Consider the following 8,897-nt stretch of genomic DNA (forward strand, 5'->3'; position numbering starts at 1 on the left):
AATATAAATCAAATATAAAATTAATACCAACTACTAAATAAAATAAAATTTTAGTTTGAGATCAACTTTGAAAGTTACTTATCGAAAATAAAAATAAATCAATTCTGTCATTCATAGGTGACATCTAAGGAATACTGAAAATTAAATTAACATTGAGATCAATCAAAATATACTTAATTAGTTAAAACAAATTAGACGCTACTTAAATTGAGTGTGTACACTCCTAACAAAAAAATCAAAAAAGAATCTCAAAAATGAATTGATTTAATAGTTTAATCAGATCTTTAATTGCACTCTCGACATATTAATTGCTCCTCATCGTCTTTGGTTAAACCCACACAGACTTTATGATACCATTTTTGACAATTTTGGCATTGACGCATATCATCAAGTCTATCCACCATGCATCCATGGCAATACCAACCATGTTTTTCGAGTGTTTTAGATTCCTTCTTCTGACTTGCTTTTGTCACCTTCTTATTAATATCTTTATTCAGACGTCTTTCTCGGGGTACTTTTTTAAGATCATTACCTTTTTTCTTGTTTATTTCTTTTTTATCTTTATTAGAGTCACTCGCCGTTTTTTCTTTAGTAGCATCAAACAAATGTTTAGATATTTTCTGCCCTATATAATTCATCGCTTTTCTTCTCGGTTTGTATTTAATGTTAGCGAAGTTAGGAGTGGGGATTTGTTTGTTCAATGGTGATTTCTCAGAATGTCTTTTCAGTTCTGATAATGGTAAATTATCTTCTGGATCATCAAGTGGAACTTTATTGGGCTCAGAGAACGATGGAAGTTTTCTGAGGTCCGTATTTAAATATTCTTCGTCTGATTCAGGAAATGGAGTATAAATATTAAAACGATTTATAAAAATATTCATTTTTCGAAGGCCTTTTTCAAAATCCTCATTTTGAGATAAATCAGGCACACTTGAACCTAAAAGCGGTATTAAAGGCTGCTTATTTAAGACAGAGGTAGAAGGAACAGGTGAACAGAAGTATGTACTTCTATTATATTTTTCCAAAACTGGTAGCTTTTGAATCCGATCTTGATTCTCCAAGTTGTCTATGTGAAAATCTTCTAAAGAGGAGCTATAATCAACTAATTTTTTGACATATGTTGGAGATTGCGAATAAGATTCAACGATTTCGTTGTAATTTGCATAATTTGGGATACATCATCGTGAATGAAAATTGATGGTGATAAATTCCTGTCCTCTTCTTGAAAAACTTTGAAAAATTTTCTTCCGAATGATTGTTGCATCTTGAGTATACAAAAGGACTTCTGGGAATATATTCTCTTGAAGGTTTAAATTAGAAACTGAATCAGGAATTCTTGAGGAACATGCAACCTGTGGATCAGGCATTAGTGTAGATAAGTTATACCGAATATGTTGAAACTTACCATTTTTTTAAGTTGGACTATAGGTACCTAATTCAAGATTTTTTTTTTATGGAATAGGAGGACAAACGAGCGTACGGGTCACCTGTTGTTAAGTGATCACCGCCGCCCATATTCTTTTGCAACACCAGAGGAATCACAGGAGCGTTGCCGGCCTTTAAGGAAGGTGTACGCGCTTTTTTTGAAGGTACCCATGTCGTATCGTCCCGGAAACATCGCACAAGGAAGTTCATTCCACAGCTTTGTAGTACGTGGAAGAAAGCTCCTTGTAAACCGCACTGTGGAGGACCGCCACACATCCAGATGGTGAGGATGATATCCTAACTTGTGGCGTGTCGTGCGAAGGTGGAATTCGGCGGCAGGAATTAGGTAAAACAGCTCTTCGGAACACTCCCCGTGATAAATGCGGTAGAAGACACACAATGAAGCGACGTCTCTACGCAACGCCAAGTGATCCAGCCGTTCACAGAGTACTGGGTCCCCGACAATTCGAGCTGCTCTGCGTTGCACGCGGTCAAATGGATCGAGCTGATACTGGGGTGCGCCAGACCAGAGATGACAGCAATACTCCATGTGTGGCCGGACCTGCGCTTTGTACAGCGCTAGAATGTGGGCCGGCTTGAAGTATTGCCGTGCTCTATTAATGACGCCCAGTTTTGAAGCCAATTTGGCTTTGCCCTCCAGATGGCCACGGAATTGGCAATTGCTCGAGATTTCGAGACCCAGTATTCCGATACTAGGCGAGGCTTTTAGGGAAGTCTTGTCGAAGAGCGGTGATGCGACAAATGGGGTTTTTTAAGTGGTAAACGCGCAAACTTGAGTCTTCTGGGGGTTAAATTGGACAAGGTTCAATTTACCCCATTCCGCGACCTTCTCAAGAGAGGACTCGATAGAAGACACAAGTTTCTCCCGGCACTGGTCGACGATTTCCCGAGAGAGACCTGCATGGCCCGTGTATACGGCATCACCAGTGCTGTCATCTGCATAACAATGAATGTTGGAGGTGTCCAAAATATCATTGATATGCAGAAGAAACAGCGTAGGAGATAGCACACAGCCTTGGGGCACTCCAGCGTGAATGCTGGGGCTAAGGTTTCGGGTTCGAGCAATGTTCGTCGACAACGACCTGTATGCTGCGCCCAGTGAGGAAACTGGAGGTCCACTTGCACAAGCTCTCGGGAAGCCCAAATGATGGAAGTTTAGAGAGGAGCGCCTTATGCCATACACGATCAAAGGCCTTCGCTATATCCAGGCTAACTGCCAGGCCTTCCCCCTTGCTTTCAATAGCCGCAGCCCATCTATGTGTTAGGTATACCAGAAGATCACCTGCCGACCGACCATGGCGAAACCCGTATTGTCGCTCGTTGATCAACTGGTGACCCTCTAGGTATACCAAGAGCTGACGGCTAATTATGCTGACCATGATTTTGGAGAGCAGGGAGGTAATAGCAATAGGCCTGTAGTTTGCCGGATCCGAACTGTCTCCTTTTTTTTTGGATCGGATGGACAAGGGCTGACTTTCATGAGTCAGGGACTACGCCTTTGGAATAAGAGTGCCGGAATAAACGCGTTAGCACCGGCGTCAACTCAGGGGCACACGTTCTAAGCACGATTGGAGAAATGCCATCCGGCCCGCTCGACTTCCTGACGTCCAACGAAAACAGAGCTCGCCTAACAGTTTTCTGTCTGAACTGTACTTCAGGCATAGAGCTCTGACACCGCGAGATGGTCGGCGGTGTTTTTCCGTTGTCGTCAAGAGTCGAGTTGGAGGCGAAAAGAGCGCACAGGAGATCGGCTTTCTCTTTTGCCGTATGGGCCAGAGTGTCATTCCTCATGTGCAACGGCGGCATGGACGGCTGGCTGAAGTTACCAAGAGCAGCTTTCGACAACGACCAGAACTTGCGTGTTCCGGTCGGGTAACTGGAAAGCTGCTCGCCGATTTTGACGACGTGTTTTGACTTTGCACGGGCGATTTGCCGCTTAAAAAATCTGGAAGCACGGTTGTATTTCCTCTTAAGAACTATGCAGTTCGGATCCTTTGTGCCCAGTGCCGCAACCCAAGTTCGATACGCCTGTTTTTTGCAGTCAGATGCTGCTTTAACTGTCGCATCGAATCAGGGCTGTGATCTGCCACCGATCGGTACTACAGAGCTTGGTATAAAAATATCCATGCCCTGTAGTATCACATCGGCTACTGCAACGGCGCAGGCACTAGGATCATCCGAAGGGAAACAAACCCTGCTCCAAGGGTAGGATGCAAAAAAGGAACGCATCCTATCCCAATCTGCTGACTTGTAGTGCCAAACGCGGCGGGTCGCTGGTGGTCTGCGACGTGGGCGTCGTATAGGCACTACACTCCTGACCAGGCAATGGTCGGACGTTCCGAGAGGGGCGTCGACAATGACCTGGTAACCATCGGGATGTGTAGTCAGCAGAAGATCTAATAAGGACGGCATGTGGCTATCCACATCCGGGAGCCGCGTTGGCGACTCAACCAATTGGGACAGATCGTACGCCAATGCAAAATTATGCACAGATCGCCCTGCGTAGTCTGTGGTACGTGATCCAAGCCATTCGGCATTGTGCCCGTTGAAATCACCCAAGACTACGATTTCAGCGGAGGGGATCTGTGCAGGCACGTCGTCAATTGCCGCTTGAACGCAGCCCATGAGATGATCGGTTTCTGCGTTACCACTATGAGACCTGTAGACACACGCATAGATGCGGACGCGGTCCTCTAAATCTACGCGGAGCCAGAGAGTGGACAGGTCCCTACCCTCAAAATTGCCGAGATATCCTCCCTAACGAACACACATACCCCGGCATGCGGCAAAAATTGTGCTCAATTTTGTACCCGGGGTACGTTAAATATGACGTATCGCTAGGTCGAGATATCTGCGTCTCCGTAAGGAGACACAAGGCCGGCTTCGCCGTCTCAAGGTGGTGGTGGACGGCGTTTAAGTTGGAGTGAATTCCCCTGATATTGCAAAAGTCCACGTTGAGTTTGGAGCGGGGTGCCGTGGTGTTACTGCCTCGTTTGTCCTTGGTCATGCGCGGTACTGTGCCCTCCTCAGAATACGAAGGGCAGCCCGAGCTAGAGTGCTCGGGGAGGGATTCTCCGACTCCGGTAGAGCCGGTACCCTCCTGGGGTACTATCTCTTTAGGGACCGCTTTCATTATCTTTTTTGGGGGGGGGGGGGGGGGGGGAAATGGCCTCCGGTCCTCGACACTAACCTATGCGAAACATAGCGGCACTAGGCCGCTACTTCACGCCGGTATTCTGTGCGAGTGTGGTAATTAACCCGGACGAGTGTGGCCCGATTGTGCTGACGTCAAAAGACGGCTGCGTGACTCTTCCACTTCTAAAAAGCCCTTAGTCGCCTCTTACGACACCCATGGGCCTGGGACTCCCCTATTCTTTTTATGCCCCGGGGAAAGTACAGGGCAATCCAACATAGTTTCCGAAATATGGGCAGAGAAACGTAAAAAAATAAACATACAAAAATATACTAACACTACATTTCAATACTCCTAAAAGGCCCGGGCCATGTTTAGGAATTATACTATGGGCTATGATAGAAAATTATACCTTGGTTGAGCATAATCTCGTAAAAATACAAAAAAGGAAATAAAATATTAACACTCACCTGTAATTCGCAGATAAATAGATTAAATATGAATTTTCACTGTTTAGAACAAAGAGATTTGTTTTAAATTTGTTAATTTTCAAAAGATTTAGATAATGGAGGTTATAAAACGTGTATCTTCTTGACATGATCAAGCAAACTGTCATTAGTCTTTAAAATGGCGACGCGTCGGTAATGACACACACTTGCACTATTGGCTATGGTAATAGTAGCATTAACCCGCGAAATTTCAAATATTTAGATTAATCGTAACTCAATTTTTTTTAAAGTGGGTTATCCTAGGAGCCGGGCCATCTTCGGCGACACTACTTAAGAAGTCAACCCTAATGTCGTCAGAAGAGCTAAGAGTCACGCAATAGAAAGAGAGACAACTTCTAGATGAATAAAAATGAAGGTTCTCGCAGCTCATTGTTCACTTTATAACTGACAAACAAAGAGACCTTCTGGTATAAAGTATAAAAATAGTATAAAACTTACGCAATCCCGATATACATCTGTTGAGTTTACTTAGCCTTGCAGTGGGCATTTAGAAAGAAAAATCATTTATTCACTCAGGTCAATGATTTATGAATGTCAGATTATACCACCACTTCGGAAAAGTTGAGCTTCAAAAAAAGAATTGGCAAGAAACTCATTACCACTCCTTTTAAATCTATAAGTAAAGCGGCTATTATGCGAGCAATAATATATTAAAACTAATAATAGTAGTAACATAAAATAGTAGGTATATTATTTATTTATTTATTATTAACGGGCAAATATTTATTAACAAATTATAATAAATAATAATTATTATCAATATTTAAAAAAACCCCCGAAATCAAGACCGGCCAGGCACAATAAGCAGCGCACCTCTTAACAGATCTCGATCTTTGATTTTTGCTCTCGAGGATAACGGAATTTAATAGTTTCTAGAGAATCTTCAGCACAGGAGTACCACCAGCTCTCAGAAGCTCTATGTATGCTCTATGTAATTCTAACATCTCCCGGCGTCTTGTTGTTTTTAAGCTGTTTTAGGGACTTTAGGGTTTTCAGGGCTAATCTCGTACAGGCTGACGTCTGGGATATCTTCGGTATAGTGTCGGGTTTATTTTTGGTTCTTGGGTCTTCAGCCTACAGGTGCCCGTGCGGTCGTGTATAATTGTTCGTAGAACTCCTCAACTTCCCTGAAAAGTTCAGTTTTTGGACAACCCTGCCGTCTTCAAAATTGTCAGTTGGCTCTGTTCAATAGACACATCTCGTGCGAATATTTTGGAGCCTTTGTTACCAATCTGTACTATGGCGGCGTATATCGCGAGTCCATGATTTGGAGATCTGTCTCTTTAGCTGCCTATACTGGGAAGCATCGTCCGGTGACTGAAGGGTTATTAGCGTCTGACATCCATCAGTTAGAAGGTAGAGTCTGAGATTTTTCCGATTCTTTTTGAACGACTGGTCTTAAAGAACTTAGACCCTGTTATTACTAACTTGTAACCTGCTATTACTAAGTCACTGAGGTATTCGAAGCGGTTTTGCAATTCGAGTTGAAAGTTTTCCGGATTTTAGATCTGGATGGGTGCAGGTCGGAGCGTTGACTTCACCAGTCAAGACCGCTCCAGTTTTGGATTGAAATTTATTATGCCTCTTACTTTGCGGTGATGACTCCAGGTCACATCATTGAATATAGATATGTGTTTTGGTCGACATAATGAAGTCAATCTTATTTTTGGTAGCACCATCGGGTCTGACCAAGTCCATTTGCATTGTTCTGGCTTCATGACGAAGGAGTTCATCATATAGAGATCCTCCTTCTCCATGAAGTCAGCTAGCATTTGGTTCTTGTATAATATTTTGATACGAGGTGGCAATGACATCACCAGCAATGTTCATGGGTTCAGCCGGGGGTGGTCTGGCTTCGCATTTCGCCCAGATTCACAATGAACACGTGTTTGGGCAAACCCCAGGCATAGTGCCGGATTAAACAAGCGCGGGGCCAGTCGCATTCTTTGATAGAGCCCTTAATATATATTGGAAATAGTCTGTTACCGAGTGTCTGACAATTGTGTTGGAAAAGTTTCACGTTTTTGTGACGTCAAGTAAATTCAATATATACCAACATCCTAAAAAAATTCACTAAACAAATTACGCTTAGTTAGTTAGATGAGTGGGTTTAAATATGCGGGTTCCAATTTCGCGCGGGGCCCGTAGCAATTGCTACTCTTGCTATGCGGTTAATCCGGGCCTGCCCAGGCAGAAGAACGTCTCCAACATACTCACATCCGTATTCACAAATGTTACGTAGAGGTCTCAAAGTGCGTTCGAACGCACAGGGCACTGAAAACCTATTCATAAACTATACTAGAGGGTCGAACGACACTATGTGTTCACCAAAACGAGCGCACAAGTAAAGTAGCTCGTGAGGTAGGTTACTTTACAGTAATTATTATGAACAACAATAATGAAGAAGAGTTTGAATTATATCTGTGAGAAATTGTACTTCCGAAGATCCACTAGAAAAGTGATACGGGATTGTCAAGTAATGTCAATTAAGAATGTAATTAAACGGGTTAGGCTACTTCCTCATTTATATTTTCTGCAGTTATACTGCCTTCGACGGATTGGTCTGAATCATAGGGGTTCCTGCCATGTCGTACATCCGTATTTACAAACGTTACATCCTACCCCCTTATTCATTATGGTCCGCTAACTTTAAACAGCCGCTTAAGAGTGTTTTTTCTCATTCTGACTTAGGTCAATAGAAGAAGACAGAGTGAGAATTAGCAATGCTTTAAGTTAGCAGACTATTATGAATAAGGGGGCTAGAGTATAGCAGCATCACTATGCTAAGTACGATGTTTTGCAGTGCGTTCGGTATGCCAAGCCTTTCATTTCATTAATTATACTTAATGGACTTTATGCTGTGCATGACATTAAATGAAGTGAAGTGATTGGTGACCACTGTGTTACGACTTTTTTGATTAAGGAAATAAGGTATAAGACGAATAGGACGTTCAGCTGATAGAAATTGATACACCCTACCCATTACAAGGCAATGTCGCTCAGGCTTCTTAAAAAACCCAAAAATTCTGAAGGGCACTACAACTGCGCTCGTCACCTAGAGACATAACATGTCAAATCTCATTTGCCCAGTAATTTCACTAGTTTCGGCGCCCTCCGACCGAAACACAATAATGTTTAAACATTACTGCTTCACGGCAGAAATAGGTGCCGTTGTGGTACCCATAATCTAGCCGGCATCCTGTGCAAAGGAGCCTCTCGTCTCGCACCTAATTGTCATAAAAACAGGCTCTAATAGAGTTCATAATATTCAACGAAAGTGAACTAAATTGTGTTGATGTGTGTTCATAATGTATAGGTATACAAGTATAATGGGCGATACTATCGGTATCGTATCACGAGATCGGTGCGTGCCGAGCCGGAGGCTGGAGCCGGTGTGAGGGACAGCGACGTGACGGCGCGCGAATACGGCGTCGCTCCGACGCTTTGACGGGACATTGTCACGCCACAAAACCGGCGGAATTTATCTACCTTACGAGTTAGCCAACAATGTACGGGTTACGCCAATATTAATCCGTTTATTCAAGTTATACTTCTTTAGGCGCGTTATGAAAAAAACGTGTTTAAAGTGAAGTTGGTTCCTTGAATTTTCTGACGTTTGCGGCATTCGTTACTTTTTTGGTTTCTTCGTCCATTATTAAGATAGGCACAGGGTTCAAGCCCGTACAGCCGTATTCGTTATTTAATAATTTATTATCAAATCCATCGTTGCAAGATTTTTACAATATTGTTGTTTCTACAAACGTAGAATAGCACGAGGAGTAAATAATTTTAATGATTTTTGCTTTGTT

The 8,897-nt window shown here is 42.9% G+C and overlaps 1 pseudogene; it reads right to left on the reverse strand.

Moving 5' to 3' along the window:
• Positions 1-284: 284 nt before the first annotated feature.
• On the reverse strand, positions 285-6,806 carry LOC126974314 (uncharacterized; annotated as a pseudogene).
• Between the last annotated feature and the right edge of the window lie 2,091 nt (positions 6,807-8,897).

Source organism: Leptidea sinapis, chromosome 32, assembly GCF_905404315.1.
Source record: "Leptidea sinapis chromosome 32, ilLepSina1.1, whole genome shotgun sequence".
Lineage (NCBI taxonomy): Eukaryota > Metazoa > Arthropoda > Insecta > Lepidoptera > Pieridae > Leptidea > Leptidea sinapis.